Source organism: Colobus angolensis, unplaced genomic scaffold (assembly GCF_000951035.1).
Source record: "Colobus angolensis palliatus isolate OR3802 unplaced genomic scaffold, Cang.pa_1.0 Scaffold104, whole genome shotgun sequence".
NCBI lineage: Eukaryota > Metazoa > Chordata > Mammalia > Primates > Cercopithecidae > Colobus > Colobus angolensis.
Genome location: NW_012111364.1, coordinates 7497214 through 7519788, shown reverse-complemented (window position 1 = coordinate 7519788; position 22575 = coordinate 7497214). Strand labels below are relative to the sequence as shown.

At 38.0% G+C, this 22575-nt stretch overlaps 1 pseudogene; it reads right to left on the bottom strand.

Moving 5' to 3' along the window:
* Positions 1 to 463: 463 nt before the first annotated feature.
* LOC105512551 lies at positions 464 to 1320 on the bottom strand (annotated as a pseudogene).
* Positions 1321 to 22575: the final 21255 nt, after the last annotated feature.

Here is a 22575-nt window from a genome sequence, read left to right as displayed (position 1 = left end):
TATTACATGGTGTATATGTGCCACATTTTCTTTATCCAGTCTATAATTGATATGCATTTGGGTTGGTTCCAAGTCTTTACTAATGTGAACAGTACTGCAATAAACATACTTGTGCATGGCTATTTATAGTAGAATGATTTATAATCCTTTGCGTATATACCCAGTAATGGGATTGCTGAGTCAAATGATATTTCTAGTTCTAGTTCCTTGAGGAATCACCACACTGTCTTCCACAGTAGTTGAACTAATTTACACTCCCACCAACAGTGTAAAAGTGTTCCTATTTCTCCACATCCTCTCCAGCATCTGTGGTTTCCTGACTTTTTAGTGATCACCATTCTAACTGGCATGAGATGGTACCTCATGGTTTTGATTTGCATTTCTCTAATGACCAGTGAGGATTTTTTCTTTCTTTTTTTTTCCCCCCAGGCTTAATTCACTTTATTTTTCTTGTATAAAAACCCTATGTTGTAGCCACAGCTGGAACCTGGGTCCACTGCACGGAGACTCTGGTGTGGGTCCTGACAAGGTGGTCAGTTAATTTGTGATAGGGAGACTTGGTAAATACAATCTCCTTCCAGAGGTCAGGGGTCAGGTAGCTGTAGGTCTTAGAGAAGGCATCAAAGGTGGCCTTGGCGAAGTTGCCCAGGGTGGCAGTGCAGCCCCGGGCTGAGGTGTAGGGGTCATCGATACCAGCCATCATGAGCAGCTTTTTGGGCACAGGCGCTGAGACTATGCCAGTGACCGTGGGTGCAGGGATGAGGCGCACCAGCACAGAGCCACAGCGGCCTGTCACCTTGCAAGGGACGATGTGGGGCTTGCCAATTTTGTTCCCCCAGTAGCCTCTGCACACGGGGACAATGGAGAGTTTGGCCAGGATGATGGCCCCATGGATGGCGGTGACCACCTCCTTGGAGCACTTAACATCCAGGCCGACGTGGCCATTGTAGTCCCTAATAGCAACAAACGCCTTGAACCTGGAGGGCTGGCCCGCATGGGTCTGCTTCTGCACCAGTATGATCTTCAAAACCACCTCTTTGAGAGAGGCCCCCAAGAAAAAGTCAATGATCTCAGATTCCTTAATGGGCAGGGAGAATAGGTAGATCTCCTCCAGGGACTTGATCTTCATGTCCTTGACCAAGCGGCCCAGCTTGGTGACCGGCATCCACTCCTTATCCTTGGCCTTGCCTGTGCGAGCTCCGCAGCCTCCACCCGGGTCCCGTCCATGGCCGCGACCCCAGCCACGGCCCGGATGCCACTGCCAAAACCTCCGCGGAAGCCACCGCGGTTCCCCATCCCAGGGCCATGAGGGCCTCCGGGGCCCCCGACTGCGCTGGCGTCATCCACCGTTTGGTGTTTTCTCGGAGAAGTTGAGGTTTTTTTCATATGTTTGTTAGCCATGTAAATGTCTTTGGAGAGGTGTATGTTCATATCCTTCGCCCACTTTTGGATGAGGTTGTTTTTTTCTTGTAAATTTGTTTTAGCTCCTTGTAGATTCTGGATATTAGCCCTTTGTCAGATGGATAGATTGCAAAAATTTCTCCAATTCTGTTGGTTGCCTATCCATTCTGATAGTTTTTTGCTGTGCAGAAGTTCTTTACCTTTAATTTTGGCTTTTGTTGTGATTACCTTTCGTGTGTTAGTCACGAAGTCTTTGCCCATGCCTATGTCCTGAATGATACTGACCTAGGTTTTCCTCTAGGGTTTTTATGGTTTTAAATCTTATGTTTAAGCCTTTAATCTATCTTGCATTAATTTTCGTATAAAGTGTAAGGAAAGGGTCTGGTTTCAGTTTTCTGCATATGACTAGCCAGTTTTCACAACACCATTTATTAAATAGGGAATCCTTTCCCCATTGCTTGTTTTTGTCAGGTTTGTCAAAGATCAGATTGTTGTAGAAGTGTGGCATTACTTCTGAGGCCTCTGTTCTGTTCCATGGGTCTATATATCTGTTTTGGTACCAGTACCATGCTGTATTGGTTACTGTATCCTCGTAGTATAATTTGAAGTCAGCATGATGACTCCAGCTGTGTTCTTTTTGCTTAGGATTGTCTTGGCTATATGGTCTCTTTTTTAGTTCCATATGAAATTTAAAGTAGTTTTTTCTAATTCTGTGAAGAAAGTCAATCAGAGTTTGATGAGGATAGCATTGAATCTATAAATTACTTTGGGCAGTATGGCCATTTTCACGATATTGATTCTTCCTATCCATGAGCATAGAATGTTTTTCCATTTGTTTGTGTTCTCTCCTATTTCCTTGAGCAGTGATTTGTAGTTCACCTTGAAGAAGTCCTGCACATCCCTTGTTAGCTGTATTCTTAGGTATTTTAATCTCTTCATAGCAATTGTGAATGAGAGTTCACTTGTGATTTGGCTCTCTATTAGGAATGCTTGTGATTTTTGCACATTGATTTTGTATCCTGAGACATTGCTGAAGTTGCTAATCAGCTTAAAAAGATTTGGGGCTGAGATGATGGGGTATTCTATGCAATCATGTTATCTGCAAACAGAGACAATTTGATTTCCTCTCTTCCTATTCGAATGTCCTTTATTTCTCTTGCCTGATTGCCCTAGCTGGAACTTCCAACACTGTGTTGAATAGGAGTGGTGAGAGAGGGCACCCTTGTCTTATGCTGGTTCTCAAAGGGAATGCTTTCAGCTTTTGCCCATTCAGTATGATATTGGCTGTGGGATTTTCATAAATAACTCTTATTGTTTTGAGATACATTCCATCAATATCTAGTATTGAGAGTTTTTATCATTAAGGGGTGTTGGATTTTATTTAAGGCCTTTTCTGACTCTATTGAAATAATCATGGGTTTTTGTCATTGGTTCTGTTTATGTGATGGATTATGTTTATTGATTTGCATATGTTAAACCAGCCTTGCATGCCAGGGATGAAGACATCTTGATCATGGTGGATAACCTTTTTGATGTGCTGCTGGATTCTGTTTGCCAGTATTTTATTGGGGATTTTCACATCAATGTTCATCCCAATCAGGGATATTGGCCTGAAACTTTCTTTTTTGTGTGTGTCTATGCCAGGATTTGGTATCAGGACGATGATGCTGGCCTTATGAAATGAGTTAGGGAGGTGTCCCTCTTTTTCTATTGTTTGGGATAGTTTCAGAAGGAATGGTAGCAGTTCCTCTTTGTACCTCTGATAGAATTCGACTGTGAATCCATCTGGTCCTGGGCTTCGTTTTTTGGTTGGTAGGCTATTAATTACTGCCTCACTTTCAGAACTTGTTATTGGTCTATTCAGGGATTTAACTTCTTCCTGGTTTAGTCTTGAGAGGGTGTATGTGTCCAGGAATTTATCCATTTCTCCTGGATTTTCTAATTTATTTGCACAGAGGTGTTTATAGTATTCTCTGATGGTAGTTTGTATTTCTCTGGGATCAGTGGTGATATTAACTTTTATCATTTTTTACTCTATTTGATTCTTCTCTCTTTTCTTCTTCATTAGTCTGACTACCAGTTTATCTATTTTGTTGATCTTTTCAAAAAACCAGCTCCTGGGTTCATTGATTTTATAAAGACTTTTTTGTGTCTCTATCTCCTTTAGCTCTGCTCTGATGTTAGTTTTTGCTTGTCTTCTGTTAGCTTTTGAATTTGTTTGCTCTTACTTCTCTAGTTATTTTTATTGTGATGTTAGGGTGTCAATTTTAGATATTTCCCCCTTTCTCCTATGGGCATTTAGTGCTATAAATTTCACTCTAAACATTGCTTTAGTGGTATCTCAGAGATTCTGGTACATTGTGTCTTGTGCTCATTGGTTTGAAATAACTTATTTATTTCTGCCTTAATTTTGTTATTTACCCAGTAGTCATTCTGGAGCAGTTTGCTCAGTTTCCATGTAGTTGTGTGGTTTTCAGTGAGTTTCTTAATTCTTAGTTCTAATTTGATTTTACTGTGGTCTGAGAGACTGTTATGATTTCCATTCTTTTGCATTTGCTGAGGAGTGTTTTACTTCCAAATATGTGATCAATTTTAGAGTAAGTGTGATGTGGTGCTGAGAAAAATGTATATTCTGTTGATTTGGGGTGGAGAGTTCTGTAGATGTCTGTAGATGTCTATTAGGTCCTCTTGGTCCAGTGTTGAGTTCAAGTCCTAAATATCCTTATTAATTTTCTGTCTCATTGATCTGTCTAATATTGACAGTGGGGTGTTAAAGTCTCCCACTATTATTGTATGGGAGTAGTCTCATTGTAGGTTTCTAAGAACTTGCTTTATGAATCTGGATGCTCCTCTGTTAAGTGCATACATATTTAGGATATTTAGTTCTTCTTGTTGAGTTGATCCCTTTACCATTATGTAATGCCCTTCTTTGTTTTTTCTCATCTTTGTTGGTTTAAAGCCTGTTTTATCAGAGACCAGGATTGCAGCCCCTGCTTTTTAAAAAAATTTTCTTATTATATTTTTGCTTTCCATTTGCCCTCTATCCCTTTATTTTGAACCTATATTTGTCTTTGCACATCTCATAGCAATTCTGTAAGCTATTCATCATAATCCCCTTTTAATAGATTCAAAAAATGAGACGTGGAAAGATTAAATAATTATTTTACTATTACAGAGGTAGTAAATAGCAGAACAGAACTTAAAGTTGATTTAACTCAAGTCTGCACAGAGTCTGCTATCTCAAACAATTTTTTTTTACCTATGTTACCTCTTTACCTCCTAGCCAATCCACCACTCCATCTACCTTTCACTACCTTGTAACTTATACCAGTAGACTGTTAACCATCCTGTCTGAGAGGATATATCATGTAATAAAGTTAGCATAAGCTTTGGACTCACAAGTCTGTGTCTGAAACATACTTTTGCTGTTTGGTAGTTGGATTAAGTAGGCAAGTTATTTAACTTCTCTTAGCCTCAGTTTCTCCATATGATAAAACAATGATAAAAAAAGCACATCATAGGAAGTGCCTGTAAACTTCCTGGTACATTATGAGCACTCAATTAAAAAACTATAATTTTCAATTTACAATTAAAGCATGAAAAATTTAAAAATATAACTATTACTGTCAATAAAGATATTGACAATCATTTTTTCTTTTAATATTAAGTAGTTGCATTGATTGCCAAAGCCTGAACTAGTGAAGGAGTGTGCTCACATAGAAGTTATTTCCACGTCCAGATTTCCACGTCCAGGCATAGAGTTAGATTGCAACCCCTGCTTTTTTTTTTTTTTTTTTCTTCTTTCCATTTGCTTGGTAAATATTCCTTCATCCCTTTATTTTGAACCTGTGTGTGTCTTTGCCCATGAGATGTGTCTCCTGAATACAGCATACCAATGGGTCTTTACTCTTTATCCAATTTGCCAATATGTTTCTTTTATTTGGGGCATTTAGCCCATTTACGTTTAAGGTTAATACTGTTACTTGTGAGTTTGTTCCTGTCATTATGATGCTAGATGGTTATTTTGTCCATTACTTGATGCAGTTTCTTCACAGTGTTGATGGTTTTTACAATTTGGTATGTTTTTGCAGAGGCTGGTACTGGTTTTTCCTTTCCATATTTAGTGCTCCCTTCAGGAGCTTTTGTAAGAAAGGCCGGGTGGTGACAAAATCTCTCAGTATTTACTAGTCTGTAAAGGGTTTTATTTCTCTTTTGCTTATGAAGCACAGATTGGCTGGATATGAAATTTTGGGTTGAAATTCTTTTGTTTAAGAATGTTGACTATTGGCCCCCACTCTCTTCTGGCTTCTAGGGTTTTTGCAGAGAGATCTGCTGTTAGTCTAATGGGCTTCCCTTTGTGGGTAACCCAACCTTTCTCTCTGGCTGCCCTCAACATTTATTCCTTCATTTCAACCTTGGTGAATCTGATGATTATGTGTCTTGGGGTTGCTCTTCTCGAGGAGTATCTTTGTGGTGTTTTCTGTATTTCCTGAATTTGAATGCTGTCCTGTATTGCTAGGTTGGGGAAGTTCTCCTGGATAATATGCTGAAGAGTGTTTTCCAACTTGGTTCTACTCTCCTGCCACTTTCAGGTACCCCAATCAAACGTAGGTTTGGTCTTTTCATATAGTCCCATATTTCTTGGAGGCTTTGTTCAATCCTTTTCTTTATTCTCTAATCTTTTCTTCACACTTTATTTCATTAAATTGATCTTCAATCTCTGATATCCTTTCTTCTGCTTGATAGATTTGGCTATTGATACTTGTGTATGCTTCACTAAGTTCTTCTGCTGTGTTTTTTAGCTCCATCAGGTCATTTATATTCTTCTCTAAATTGGTTATTCCAGTTAGAAAGTCTTCTAACCTTTTTTTCTGACCTGTTTTTCAAGGTTCTTAGCTTCCTTGCATTGGTTAGAACATGCTCCTTTGGCTCAGAAGAATTTGTTGTTACCCACCTTCTGAAACCTACTTCTGCCAAATTGTCAAACTCATTCTCCATCCAGTTTTATTCTCTTGCTGGCGAGAAGTTGTGACCCTTTGGAGGAGAAGAGGCATTCTGGTTTTTGGAATTTTCAGCCTATTTGCACTGGTTTATCCTCATCTTTGTGGATTTATCTACCTTTGGTCTTTGATGTTGATGACCTTCAGATGGAGTTTCTGTGTGGATATCCTTTTTGTTAATGTTGATGCTATTCCTTTCTGTTTGTCTGTTTTCCTTCTAACAGCCAGGCCCCTCTGCTGCAGGTCTGCTGGAGTTTGCTAGAGGGTCACTCAAGACCCTCTTTGTGTGGGTATCACCAGCAGAGGCTACAGAACAGCAAAGATTGCCGCCTGTTCCTTCCTCTGGAAGCTTCGTCCCAGAGGGGCACTCACCAGATTACAGTCGGAGCTCTCCTGTATGAGTTGTCTGTTGACCCCTGCTGGGAGGTGTCTCCCAGTCAGGAGGCACGGGGGTCAGGGACCCACTTGAAGAGGTCGCTTGTCCCTTAGCAGCGCTCGAGCGCTGTGTTGGGAGATCCACTGCTCTCTTTAGAGCTGACAGCCAGGAATGCTTGAGTCTGCTGAAGCTGCACCCACTGCCACCCCTTCCCCGAGGTGCTCTGTCCCAGAGAAATGGAGTTTTAGCTACAAGCCTTTGACTGGGGCTGCTGCCTTTCTTTCAGAGATGCCTTGCCAAGAGAGAAGGAATCTAGAGAGGTAGTCTGGCTACAGCAGCTTTGCCAAGCTGCAGTGGTCTTTGTCCAGTTTGAACTTCCTGGCAGCTTTGTTTACACTGTGAGGGGAAAACCGTCTACTCAGGCCTCAGTAATGGCAGACATCCTTCCCCACACCAAGCTCAAGCATCCCAGGTTGACTTCAGACTACTCTGCTGGCAGTGAGAATTGCAAGCCAGCGGATCTTAGCTTACTGGGTTCTGTAGGGGTGGGTTCCACTGAGCAAGCACACTTGGCTCCCTGGCTTCTGCTCCATTTCCAGGGAGTGAATGGCTCTGTCTCGCTGGTGTTCCAGGTGCCACTGGGGTATAAAAAAAAAAAAAAAACTGCAGCTAGCTCAGTGTCTGCCCAAACATCTGCCCGTTTTGTGCTTCAAACCTAGGATCCTGGTGGTGTAGGCACCCAAGGGAATCTCCTGGTCTGCAGATTGTGAAGACCATGGGAAAAGCATAGTATCTGGGCTGGAGCACACTGTTCCTTATGGCACAGTCCCTTATGGCTTCCCTTGGCTAGGGGAGGGAGCTCCCTGACCCCTTGTGCTTCCTGGGTGAGGTGTCATACCACCCTGCTTTGGTCCCCCCTTTGGGGGCTGCACTCACTATCTAAGCAGTCCCAGTGAGAGAAGCTGGCTACCTCAGTTGGAAATGCAAAAATTATCCACCTTCTGCATTGATCTCTCTGGGAGCTGCAGACCAGAGCTGCAGCTTGGTTCCAATTCGAACATCTTGCCAGTCACACCAAGCCAACTATCCTCTCTCTTTAGCTCTAATAATATTTGCTTTAGGTATCTGGCTACTCCAGTGTTGGGTGCATATATATTTAAATTGTTATATCCTCTTGCTGAATTGATCCCATTAACATTATGTAGTGACTTTCTTTGTGTCTTCTTATAGTTTTTGTGTTGAAATCTATTTTATCTGATGTATGTATAGTGATTCCTGCTCTTTTTTGGTTTCCATTGGCACATAGAATATCTTTTCTTATTTCTTTATTTTCAGTACATATTTGTCTTTATAGGTGAAGTGTGTTTCTTGTAGGCAACAGATCAATGGGTCTTGTTTATTCATTAACTCATTCAGTCTGTGTCTTTTGATTGGAGAGTTTAGTCTATTTACATGCAATGTTATTACTTACATCTGCCATTTTGTTATTTGTTTTCTGGTTGTTTTGTGGTCTTCTCCTTATTTCTTTCCTTCCTGTTATCTTTAATTAAACATAATTTTCTCTGGTGATATAATTTAGTTTCTTGCTTTTTATTTTTTGTGTATCCATTGTATGATTTTTGGTTTGGAGTTACCATGGAGCTTGCAAATAGTATCTTATAACCTATTATTTTAACCTCACAACAACTTAACATTGTTTGCATAAATAAACAAACCAGCAAAAAGGAAACTAATAAAAACTCTCTCCCTTAACTTCTTGCTTCTAAATTTATTTTTGTTTCTAAGTATATCTTATTGTACTGTGTTTTGAAAAGTTGTTATAGTTTTTTTTATTGGTTCATCATTTAGTAGAAATGATATAAGTACAGTGACTCCTAATCTTTTTTGTTTGCATTGACACATATATCTTTTTATTTATTTTTTTATTTTCAGTACATGTGTGTCTTTATAAGTGAAGCATGTTTCTTGTAGGCAACAGATCATTTTATATGTAAAATGTAATTTTCTCCTAATTAATATAATTACTTTCTGTCTGTGGTATACAAATTGACTGATACTTCCCTTCTATCCCTTTGTAAAATATGTGTATCTAGCAGAAAAGTTCTTAGCTCTGGCTATGGGCACACAGAAACTTCCTATATATGATTAACATTCACATGTTTATTTACTTTCCCCAGAATAAATTGTGGGAGTGGAACTGCCTGTATTAATCACAGGACAGCTACTCAGGAAGCTCTGATCCTCTTGAGCTTCACATTTATGAGCAAAAAATGAACAGAGTGGCTCTCTAACATAATTTTTGGTGAATCTAAAGATATGGCACCCATCACTAACATTGTACAAGGAAATAAACCTCATACCTATATCCAGGAAAATTTCCACTCTGATGAACTGGGGCTCACCCAGAGAGCAGTCGAAAGTGTAGTAGTGGCAGCAAAAGCCTTCCTTTCTCGAACTTGCAGTCCAGAAGCTGAGTTTTGAAGAAAGAATGGATTCTACATCATTTAGTAGAAATGATAAACCCATCAAATATAGTAACTATAACAACTTATTTTTTATTGGTTCACCATTTAGTAGAAATTATGAACTAATTTCTACCTAGATTTTTAATAGAAATGGTGAACTCATTTCTACTAACTGTGGTTAGTGTTATAATAGTATGTGTACTTACTATTATCAGTGAGTTTTGTAGCTTCTGGTGATTACTTATTTCTTATTAATGTTTTTTCATTCTGATTAACGTACTCCCTTTAGCATTTCTTATAGGACAGAACTAGTTTTGATGAAGTCCTTCAGTGTTTGTCAGGGAATGCCTTTATTTCTCCTTCATGTTTAAATAATGTTTTTGTTGTATAAGCTGATCTAGGGTAAAAGTTTTTTCTTTTTTTTTTCTCTTTCTGCCAGTTCTTTAAATATGTCATGTCACTCGTTTCTGGCTTTTGAGTTTCCACTGAAAACTCTTCTGCTGGATATATTGGTTCTCCATTGTAGGTTTTTTTTTTTTTTTTTTTTTTTTTGAGATGGAGTCTCGCTCTGTCTCCCGGGCTGGAGTGCAGTGGCCCGATCTCAGCTCACTGCAAGCTCCGCCTCCCGGGCTCACGCCATTCTCCTGCCTCAGCCTCCCAAGTAGCTGGGACTACAGGCGCCCGCCACCTCGCCCGGCTAGTTTTTTGTATCTTTTAGTAGAGACGGGGTTTCACCAGGTTAGCCACGATGGTCTCGATCTCCTGACCTCGTGATCCGCCCGTCTCGGCCTCCAAAAGTGCTGGGATTACAGGCTTGAGCCACCGCGCCTGGCCTACGTTATTTTTTTTTTCTTGCTGCTTTTCAGATCCTTTCCTCATTCTTGACCTTTGGGAGCTTGACTATTAAATGCCTTGAGGTAATCTTCTTTGAGTTAAATCTGCTTGGTTTTCTATAACCTTCTTGTACTTGTATATTGATATCTTTCTCTAGGTTTGGGAATTTCTATATTTGTATTCCTTAGAATACACTTTCCAACCTTATCCTACCTGCTCTTTAAGGCCAAAAACTTGCCCTTTTGAGGCTATTTTCTAGGTCCTGTAGGTGTGCTTCACTTTTTAAAATTCATTTTTCACTTCCTCTGTGTAATTTCAAATAGCCTGTCTACAAGCTCACTAATTGTTTCTTCTGCTTGATTCATTGTGCTAAGGATTCCAATGCATTCTTCAGTATACCAGTTGCATTTTTCAGCTACAGAATTTCTGCTCCATTTTTTTTAGTTATTTCAATCTCCATTAAATTTATCTGATAAAATTCTGAATTCCTTCTCTGTGTTATTCTGAATATCTTTGAGTTTCCTCAACATATCTATTTTGATTTCTCTGTCTGCAAAGTCACATATGTCTGCTTCTCCAGGATTGGTTGCTAGTACCTTATTTAGTTTATTTGGTAAAGTCATGTTTTCCCAGTTGGTATTGATGCCAGTAGATGCTCTTCAGTGTCTGGGCATTGAAGAATTGAGTATTTATTGTAGTCTTCACTGTCTGTGATTATTTCTTTCTCTCCTTCTTGGGAAGGCTTTTCAGATACTTGAAAGGATTTGGGTATTGTGATCTAAGGTATTGCTTTAGGAGGCTCCTGAAGGTCAGTGACACTGTGGTTCTTGAAGACTTGTAGATGGTCTTGAACAAGATCTGGGAAAATTTCTGGATTACCAGGCACAAACTCTTGTTGCCTTCCCTTACTTTCTCCCAAGCAAATGGTATCTCTCTCCCTCTGTTCTGAGCCATCTAAAGCTGGGGTTGGAGTGACACAAGCACCCTGTGGTCACCACCACAGTGACATGCTAGGTCAGACCTGAAGCCAGTACAGCACTGGTTCTCACCCACAGCCTACTGTAACCACTCCCTGGCTACTGCCTATGTTTGGTCAAGACCCTAGGACTCTACAATAAGCTAGTGGCAAAGCCATTCAGGTCTGTGTTCTTCCCTTCAGCATAGTGAGGTCCCCCAAGTCCTGGGGGTGGGGGGTTGAGAGATGCTGTCTTGGAGTCAGGGACTAGGGTAAAAATAACTTAGAAGTCTACATGGTGTTCTATTGTACTGTGGCTAACTGGCACTCAAATCACAAGACACAGTCCTTCCCTCTCATCCTTCCCCTTTCCAAAGGCAGAAGAGTCTCATTCTGGAGTCACCACCACCCCAGGCCACACAGACTACTGCCAGGCTACCGGTGATATTTCCTTAAGGCTTGGGGTCTTTTCAGTCAGCTTGCGATGAATGCTGCCTGCCCTAGAGCTCACCCTTTAAGGGCTTTGGGCTCCCCTGTGGCCCCGGGCAGGTCCAGAAATGCCATCCAAGAGTCAGATCCTGGAATTAGGAACCTCAAAGGCCCACTTGGTGCTTTATACCTCTATGGCCACGATCTTACCTTGGGTGCAAGGCAAAGTCCCCTTTACTCTTTTCTCTGCTTTTCTCAAGCAGAAGGAGTTTTGCCCCGTAGCCATCACAGTTGGTAATGAGCTGAGTCTCATCTGAAGCTAGCAAATCTCCGAGGTCCACCTAGGACCTTTTATGTAGTACCTGGTTATCACTGCTGATTATTCAGGGCTCAAGGGATCTTCAGTTAGCAGGTGATAAGTATTGCCAGGACTAGCTCCTTTCCTTCAAGGCAGTGGGTTCTCTCCTGGCTCCCAGTGTGTCTAGAAATGTCATCTGGGAGATAGGGCTTAGAACACACCTTTGACCGGCGCCCTATCCTGCTTTGACTGAGCTGGTATCCAAGATGCAAGACAAAGTCCTCCTCACTCTTCTCTCTCCTATTCTCAAGTGGAAGAAAGGAGTCTCTTTTGGAGCTTTGAGCTGTGCAGCCTGGGATTAGGAGTAGGTTTTTGTCAGCACCTTTTTGGCTGACTCAGCTGGTGTCTCAGCATGTTGTATACCACTCCACTCCACTGTCTCTTGGCCTAGTGCAGCACTAGGACTCACCTCAGAGTTTCAGTCTTCACGGCTTAGACTGCCTTTCATGTTTACTTGGAGACACAGCACTGTAGGTATTGGTGGAAGGTTTACAGCAACTCAAGTTCAGATGACTGCTGGGATCTGCAATTCCTCTCTGGCTAGAGCTGGTTTAAATGCTCCCTCTATGGGCAGGTGTCACCTGAGTTTGGTGTGGTTTTCCTATCTGCTCCAACAGAACAGCACTGACTTCAATGCCTAACAATTGCTGTGCTCTCCCTCTCCCAGTGCCCAGAGATGCTTTCGGTGCCAGGTAGCTGCTACCAGTAGTTAAAAGAGGGCTGGCGTCAGTGATTCAGGACTGTTTTTCCTATCTCTTTAGTGTCTCTTTCAGCAATATGAAGTTAAAATCAGGCACTAGGAGTGCTCACCTAATTTTTGGTAATTATGAAGGTGTTTTTTTCTGTGTAGGTAGTTGAATTGGTATCCTTGTGGATGAGGGGATGATCAGTGAAGCTTTCTATTCTGCCATCTAGCTCTGCCTTTGAATCTATTTTCATATATTTTGCTCTCAAATTGTTTAGCTCAATGATCACTACATTATTCTTTCTAAAGCCTGCCTTAACCACGTGTTTTTGCCTCTGAAACCTGCAATTGCTTCACATTTCCTGTTACCATAAAGACTTCTCAGGCAGTCTCTTCCTTCATTTGAGCTCCTACTTCTCAGTCTGAGTATTCAACATACTCAGATTGAGTATGTTGAGCCCTACCCAACAGAAGCCTACTCCAGTGGTTTCCAAAATGTGACTAGCAGCTTAACACCATCTGGAAATTTTTTGGAAATGAAAATTCCAAGACCCTACATCAGACCTACTGTGTCAGAAACTCTGAGAATGGTGCCTAGTAATCACTGTTTAACAATTCCAGGTGATTTTCATGGGTGCTTAAGCACACTAAAGTTTGAGAATCATTGCTCTAACCCCTGAATGTACAATATATGCTCTGATTTAAGTAATTTCCTCAGCCTATTTAATGAACTCTCCCCATATTATTACCACTTGCAATATTTCCTAAACTTTGTTGATTTTTCATACATTTTTCAAGTCCCCATTCACCTGTATTGCAATTTCCTTTACGTGTTTTCTAAATCTGCACATATTTTATGCTAATTTACATTAAATTTATTTTAAAATGAAGTATATCAATAACATTAATAAAATCAGTAGTTCTGGCAATAAATAAAAGGTAATTATAAAACTAAATATAACAACCAGGGATTATAGATACCAGAGTGGGATGTAAAAGGGTGAGTGTAGTTATCAAAGTGTTAAACAAAGGACTTTTGTTTTGATAGAACTGTTCTGTATCTTGACTATGGTGGTAAATATGCAAATCTACACATATGATTACATTTTATAGAACTAAATACACATATGCACACACACAGGTAGAACCAGGAAAATCTCAATAAAATAGGTGGATTATATCAATATCAGTATTCTGATTTTGATATTCTGGTATATTTTTTCAAGATATTACTACTGGAGAAAACTAGGAAAAAGGCACACAGGATCTCTGTATTATTAATATTGAAATATTAGACTATTTCAGAAACAATACAGATATGTCAGTAGCACCAATGTTAAGTAAAAACTCATGGACCAGATAATTATTGGGCTGTCAATCTACAGAAATTGTAAAGGTTCAAATGAGGGGTGATCTCTGGGTAGACAAAAGGAGGTTGTATAGATGAATCCAACACATGCACATATATATGCATACAACTCATCAGATTTTTTGTGGTTGGAGAAAAAATCAAATCTGATTAAGGTGGAAGGTATAAATTGGTAATGAACAGTACTTTTGCCAATTATCTTTACTCTCCTCCCTTGGAGTTCAGTGAACAGAGATCAAGTGAGCCAATATCTTGTGTCATATGGCTATAGAATAATAAAAAGGGAAAATAAAGTAACATGCATTCCATTTTGTTCATTCCCTTGACTATTTAAAATATGATAGGAACATATTCATTGATTCCTGGCCTTGGGAAGGTTTATGGATATGTAGAATGTGGAGTGTTAGGCAACTATGCAAAGCAAAGGACCTCTGTGTGTTTCCTGCATTTGGCTGCCTGTGAGAACTTTCTGATGGGAGCCCCCACAAACGCTGCCAGGAAAGAAAGCAGCATAGATTTTTGTAATTAAAAGAGCCCCTTGTTTTAGGAAGCATATCAATGAAGCCCTTGGTTTCAATTCTATTTAAACAACTACCTTGTAATTTGGAATGCTTATCAGGAACTACGTGTCATTAAGCAGCACAATGTGACTTTGTAAAGGATCCATTTTAGAAATTACATTCCATTCTCTACTTGTCTTTTCCGGGAGAAGACCGGAGTATTTAGGGGGAAGTTACTTTACTTCTTGAATTCTGCTCCTGTGTTTATTATTAGGTGTGAGTAAAAGTTTCATTCTTTTTTATAATACATTAAAACATTCCTAGATCTACAATTAAAATAGCAAATCTAATTTTTCAAACCAATATTTACTAATTGTTAGACAATTGGTTTAACAGAATTAGGAACTTAGAGAAATGCTGTATTGTTATATTTTTCAAGTTTAAATAAAACTTGATAAATGTGACATAGATGACTATTATTGACATACACACACACGGACACATAAAATCAGATCTATATGCTTTTGTCCTGATCTTCTAAATTAGCTTCATTTGTCTGTGTTTCTCTTTCTTTGGTCCAGATTAACAAATAGTATTAACCTTTCATGCCACCCCTTTCTAAAAATAACACAGAAAACTGGGCAAAACCATATTTTTCCAACCACAGTCATTTCTTAAATTTTTTGACCCAGATAACAAATTCTATTTCTGACTGTTTACCTAATCCCTATTTCAGTATAATCATGTATTGAAAACCAGAATGTAGTATGTATATTCAGTAGTATTGAATATATATGTGTGCATATTTAAATATATATATAATTATATATATATATAATTTTAAGACTTTGGTGAGACAACAGAAATAAAATAATAGGCAACATAGAAAAACTAGAGTATTTGCCATTAAAATAGCCTCCAGGGTTAGAAACAGGTCAAAAGTCCCCTTTTATAACAATAGTAACAAGGAGTAATAGTAGTAGGGAGATGAAAGAGACAGATCATCATGTCCTCCTTCATCTTTGGCTATATTCCTAGTACAATATCTTGATGCTATATAGGAACTAGCTCCTCTGCTCAAGTTTTTAAATTCTGATATGACAGAAATACAACAATTGTTAAAATATCCCAAGAACATTAGTTTTATAAACGTGGATTCTACTATTCTCTAAAAAAGTTATTTAACCAAATCATAAACCCTAAGAAATTATTTTAAAGGCCTGTTATTAAATATATGTGTGCATATATATATGTGTGTGTGTATATATACATATATATATATAGAGAGAGAGAGAAATGCCTCTTGCTGATTCTATTGCAAATAGTCATATTTTATTTCTTCATTCAGAATAACTTATTTAGAAATTTTCAAATATGTCTTTGGTACTTCCAGTACAACAAAGTAACATATCATCTGCAGATAAAATACACAGAGCAAGAGGAAAAAATAAGGCATTTATTATACAGTTCGAGTAATTTGATACAATTAATAACTAGTTTACTATCCTCTGAGCTGTATGAAAAGCCTAAGGGCAAACAAATACAGTAGCAATGAGTGTGTGTCTTGATTAACTCAACACTTGCTATAATATAATTATGTGTTTTCTTTTCTGTAGTTATTTCCACTCTAGATGGATTCTTTTCAGTTCTAACTGAGGTAAGCTGTAGGTATTTTGAATGTATTTATGCAATTGGATAAGTGTGGGTCCTGATCCAGCGTCTCATGTCCTGATAACAAGAGAAAACAAACACAGAGGCATGCAGAGGGAAAATGATCATGTGAAGTTACATGTACAAAGTGGGGAGATGCCATGTGAGGATCGAGGCAGAGATTGGAGTATCTATTTTATGTTAGAGTCTACAAGCCAAGGAGCATCAAAGATTGGGAGGATACACCAGAAGCTGCAAAATAAGCATGAAATGGAGACTCTCCCTCAGAGCATCCAGAACGGCGTTTGTTAAAATCATGATTTCAGACTTCTAGCCTCTAAAACTGGGAAAGAATAAATGTCTTATTTTTTAAGCCCCTCAGTGTATGGTATTTTGTTATGGTAGCTCGAGAAAATTAATAAAGGCGGTAAAAGAGGCTTTGTAAATGAAATTAATTTAAGGGTCTTGACATGGTGATATTAATCTGAATTATCTGGGTGGGATCAATGTAATCACAATGGTTTTTGTAATTAAAAAAGAATCACAAGGAAAGAAAGAAGCAGGAGAATCACAGAAGGAGATGTGATGATGAAAACAGGTTTGGAGTGATACGGGCAATAGTCCCTTAAAGCCTCCAGACAGAATGCAGCTCTACTGACACCATGATTTTAGCTTAGTTGGATGCACTTTGAACTTTGTAAGATCATACACTTGTATTGGTTTAAGTCACTAATTTGTGGCTATTTGTTACAACAGCAAAATAAAGCAAATATAGATTTCTAGACTCATTCTTAGCCCTATTCTCTTTATCCATAACTGTAACCCACTCAATTTTTATTGTCCAAGAATTATTAAACAACATAATTGGTATTTTGTCAATGCTACTATGTTGGATATGAAATGATAATTTCAAATCTGAACTTCACTCAGAGGGCAGCAGAGAAGCTAGGAAAACATTAAGACCTCACTTAAAGTTGTCAGTAGGTTCTTGGGAAACTGTAACTTTAAGGGAAACAACTTATAAAGAAACCATAACTGATATAAACTCACCGTAGTTTAAACTAGACTGTAAGCCCAACATACTTCTAATATTGGTGATATTTAAAATCACTAATACTTCTAGATGAAGACTAAAGTACCTCTAATATTAAACTTTGAAATAAATGTGAGCCATACATACAAGTAAGACAAATTAATAAAAACAAGTAACATAATTATTTACCTCCTTATTCCAGTTCAAGGTTGCAGATGGTGGGGGACTATCCCAGCAGCTCAGGGTGCTAGGTGGGAATCAATCCTTGACAGGATGCCACCCTGCGGGGCACACTCCCACACACTCCCACACTTACTCAGACTGGGACAATATAGATACGCTAATGAACCTAACATGTACATCTTTGAGATGTTGGAGGAAACCAGAGTTTCTAGAGAAAACCATGCATACACAGGGAGAATGTGCCAACAGTGACCCTGGCCAGGAATTGTTTTTTTTTTTTTTTTCCCCATTAACATTAAAATGAAAATACGTTATTTGAGGACCTGCTGTATAGTTTTCCCTCAGAATATAAACATCAGCCAAATGATTTTGCTTGCAGAGCAGAGGATCAAATGTAAAAGCAGTGGTAACCTTTCCTTCCCTCTTCCTTTGTGAAGCTACTTATTTTCTTAACCATTCATCCAAAAACTAACTAACTTATTAATTAGAGTATCTACTGTATGTCAGGTATGGTGGGATGTACTGGGAAAACAAAGACAATTAGTGCACATTTCTTCCTCTAGTCAAGGGTTCACAGTGTAGTTGTGGGAGAAGGTGGTAGGTCACTGAGAGACTTTAAACCACACGTATAAAATTATGTGGTGAGTAACATCATGGAGACAGTCCCATGAGTACTGAGCAGCACAGGGTAAGTTCATTTAACCTAAATGCAGTGGAGAGTGGTGAAGACATCTTGCAGGAATATTCGGCAGTTGAGCTATATTCTAAAATAAAGATAGATATTAGCCAAATGTAAAGTCAAAGAAAGAGCAATACATCAAAAGCTAAATTAGAAAAAGCCTGGCACAGTATGAGAACTGCAAGCAGTTTAGTATTACTGAAGTTTGGGATCCATGAGGAACAAGGTAAAAGAAGAACCTAGACTTGTAAGTAAAAAGCAGAATATGAAGGCTCCTTCATGTTATAATATGGGTTTCTGAAGCAAATGAGAGACTGTTGTATGATTTAAAGCAGAGAAAAGACATATATAGGTTTATGTTCCAGAAAAATTTGTCTAGCTGATTTTAACTCACATTGTCTGGGTCAATGTATTATCTCAGTACCCTCAGCTCATGAAGCTTTCCTTATTATCCTAATCTCCATCTAGCACTGTTCGTTGCAAAGCTCCTGAATTGCATCAAGCTCCTTATTGCTTTAAGACTTGTACCCATACGTTTTCCACTTCTTACAACACTCTAACCTCATTTCCTCTCTTACACCTTTGCCTGAGTAGCTCCTACTCATCGCTCATCTTAGTCTCAAAGCCCCGGATTGTCCACGTTCATGTGTTCATTCAGCTGAAGTGTTGGCGTGAGGCAGACACATTGTTGAACTTTAGCTTATAGGAAATTAAATGAATAAAGACAAGTCGATAAGTATTTACAACTCAGGACAAGTGTTCTGAATTAAAAGAACAGGTTAGATATGGCCACTGTGAAGAAATGATATCTGAAGTGATACTGGGGATGAAAGGAAGCCATCCATGTGAGGATGGTGAAAGTCAGTCCAGGTTGTCCCTTCCTAAACTTTGTCAAATCAAAAATTGCACTGGATAAAGGTAAACAATGAAGGAAGACTTTTTTCAAGGCTATTCAAACAGGGTAGAGAAACCAGAGCACAGTCTCAACTCAATTTCACATAAACAAAGGGCAGAGAAATTTTTAAGGTGCGTATGAGGGAAGGGGATCTTAGGCCATCTGTGTTTGATAATTGGCTTTACCCAGATGAAGAGTACACTTTCTCACATCTTCAGGGCAGGATGTAGTTTTACAACTATAGCAAGGTCCCCAGAGAACTTAAGCTCCTACCGTTTCACCGAAACTGGGAGATAGAGGCCCTATCTTCCTTGATTATATTTCAAAAAAATGGCTCCCAAATACTTGAGAAAGACATTCCTGGGTTGTAAAACTGGCAGAAGGCTTTTAAAAAGATTTGCATTTCAAAGGGTCAGAGAACTAATTTGTAATTAGAAGTTTTCTTTAAGTAAGTGCTCTAAGGAAAGGGAGGTCATGAACCTCTCGAGTTAGGCTATCTGGATTCTATGGAGGCTGAAGTAAGAAGGGAGTTCAGGGGTTCATAGGCAAGAAGAAGCCTATCTAAAGTTTGGTTAAGTTGAAGGAAACATTAGGTTGTCTCGGTCAACTCTTATTATGAACTTAAGTAATGTGGTAGTGGTAGTATACATGTGTGTATACTACCTAGCAGCCTAAAACTTCTCTGAGGACAGAGACTGTGTAGGATTTATTCATCATCGTAGCTCCAGTACAATGCCTAACACGCAATACGCACTTAACTGAGATTTATTTGTTTTTGTTGTGTTGTTGAATTAAGACATAAAGGTATTGAGTGGGGGATGACTGTGGCTGAAGCAAGACAGGACTAAAAAGGCTAATTTTTAAAAAAGTGTTGCATTATTCTTGTAAGAGAATGAAAGATGATAGTAGAGTGAATATGTAGTGAAGATAATTCATTTAAGAGATACTTAGTTATGGAACCTAGTCACTGATTTGCAATTTGTGAAGGAGACGTTGGAGTAATTGGCCAGTAGATTTCTGCCTGAGGAACTGGCTTGATGTCAGTGACAACATGATATGAGAAAAATGGAGGAGAAAAGCTGGTTGGCCCTGGTATGCAGATAAAAACTAGATTAATAAAAATAAACAATCTTCAAAGTTGATGATAATCATCAAGGTTTCTGGTTTTATGTGTCAAGAACTGAAGAGTTATCTGGAATAATCTCATTATTATTTTCCTTTTGCTTGCATTTAACTCATGAAATTGTTAATCTTTTACTTTTAAACTGCCTGAGTCATTTCCAGCAAAGTGCTCCAGTCATAGAGAGCATATGGTTGAACTTTTTCTTTTAATCAATTCTATAGTGTATTTTTCATTTTCATAGATGAACTCATACTGTTTGCATTTATGAAATAATAAATGCAACATGTTTTGCACTAATATAGTCCTCTTATTTTGTGTTTTCTCTTTTTAAATTTTTTTTTTTTTGCCATTTTCTTTGTTTCATTTTCCTATATCTTATGTAGGATTGCTTTTTTTCACCTTTCTGAATGCCTCAGTAGTTTTGAAAATATAATTATAGTTTTACTAATTGTGTGATACACCATTTAGAATAAAATGCTTGTTTTTGTTTGCAACTTACCAAATGTGAAAGAAAGAAGGCAGTATGACAGTGGGGTAAAGCATTTAAACTCTGTCTTTGTGTCTGGGCACAATCTAACCTATCTACTTCTTAGCTACTCAACTTAAGGCAGATCATTAAGCTCTCTGTGACTCAACTCCCTTATCTGTAAAATGGGGAATGGGGATAATAACAGTATCTAATGCCTCATAAGTGTTTGTTACAATTCCCCAAGACTGCCCCTGGTTTTATGTGTATAACAGCATTATAGCACAAGATGACTTTTACTATTTTCTCACATTTTAAAATTTTTTTGTACATCTCATTTATGCAATAATACTTTATCTTCTTGTGTTAATTGAGTTGAATATTCAATAACCAACAAATATTAAACATTATTTTATATGGGATACCACTATCCCTAATTTACAGATAAGAACACCAAGATTCAGTGTTTGAGTTAGTTGTGATAATTATACAACTAACCTATGAAAGATTCAATAGTAAAACAAAGATCTACCTGGTACTAAACTTTTGCTCATTTCCTACTTTCATCTTTGTATTTACTTAGAAAATTACTCGTAGCTAGTCAATCTTGAAAGGCTTGAATCTTGCCCACATATGCATATTTTAAACTTACTGAAAGAAAATTTTATCACAAACTCTTTTCTGATTATGTACCTCTTTGCCTTAGTAAAGTGTTAATTCTGGAGGAAAATGATCAATAAATTCCCCCCAAATAAAGTGGCAGAATATTTATTTGTGATAATAATTTATTATAAAGGTTAATGATTTTTTTTACTATCTGGAAGGAGAAAGGTCCTGATGAATAACATCTGAAAGAAATGCTGTGCAGACATTTTTATTTCCTACATGTTTTAAACTTGAATTTAAATTTTCCTCAAACAGTTTTTAGAAAGGTCCAATTTGGCATCCAGCACAAGGTTATTTGAGAAATAATTAAGTGAGGTGGTGAACTTGCGAAAATATCAGTGTTCCCAAGAATTTTATTCCTGACTTAGCAAATAGTCTTTTATTTTTGACTATTCACTTTTTTTTCTATCTTATATCTAAATATTGTCTCCAAGGGAGAGCCCGTATGACTACATATAGGTAATATGCAGATTAGTGACTTCTCTTTCCTACTCATCAAATCTCCTACTAAAATGAGATTCAAGGATTATTTTTATTTTTAAAATAAACTAAACCCTGGTTATTTGCAACAACAACCATGAAGATAAGACAAATCTCATTGTATGTAATATGAAGTCTTAAAATCTCATCTTATTAATTGGAAACTGAAATCACTTGAAGAAGAGACTTAAGGATTAATTTTTAAATCAGTTTTTAATCTTCTTTTTCATTTTTTATCAGTGCAATAAAAATTTATAATAAAAATACAGTCATACCTTTTATAACTTTTCTTTTTTCATTATATTTAATTCTAAAGATTCAAAGGTTCTGCATGTCAGAAAAGCAAATCAGAATACAAAAATATACGGCCACCTTTAAAACACATCAAATTCAAAAACAGTTTTATTTACACAAACAATTGTGCAATAGTGCTTTTAGATAGATATTGCATTGTTGACAGAATATATCTTAGCTTGAAACTCGATTTGGTCTAGTTTGTGCATTTGTAAAATGGGTGAGTTAAACCACACATTTGATAATGACACTTCAAACTCTTAAATTGCTGTTATATTAGTAAAATAGCCTATAGAAAATGCACCTATGTTTATTCCAATGTATCCAATTTATCTCTGTCTGGCTAATGCTGTTAGAAAATGCTTAACTGAAGTATGTGGAAACCAATTAACATAAATTCAAGCACTTCTTGAACTTGATATGTGTCAGTAAACTTAGAACCTGGTAATTTGAAAATACCACATTGACAGTATTGACAAAACCAACTACTTGCAGTTCTGAAATGAATGCAGTTGTTTGCAACATGACAGCTGTAAAAAGAGAGAGACCTGTTACCCAAACCATTTCAAGCATCTCCTACTCTGATTATCTGCCTGTCCATGAGAACCAGGCCACTGACAAAAAAAATCTAATTAACGTGTTGCTTTCCCAATCAAAGTTATTGTTTTAAATGGCCTCATGGTACCATCAGTTCCTTGAAAGGGAAATGAGCAGAACATGGAGGCCAGTAAGTA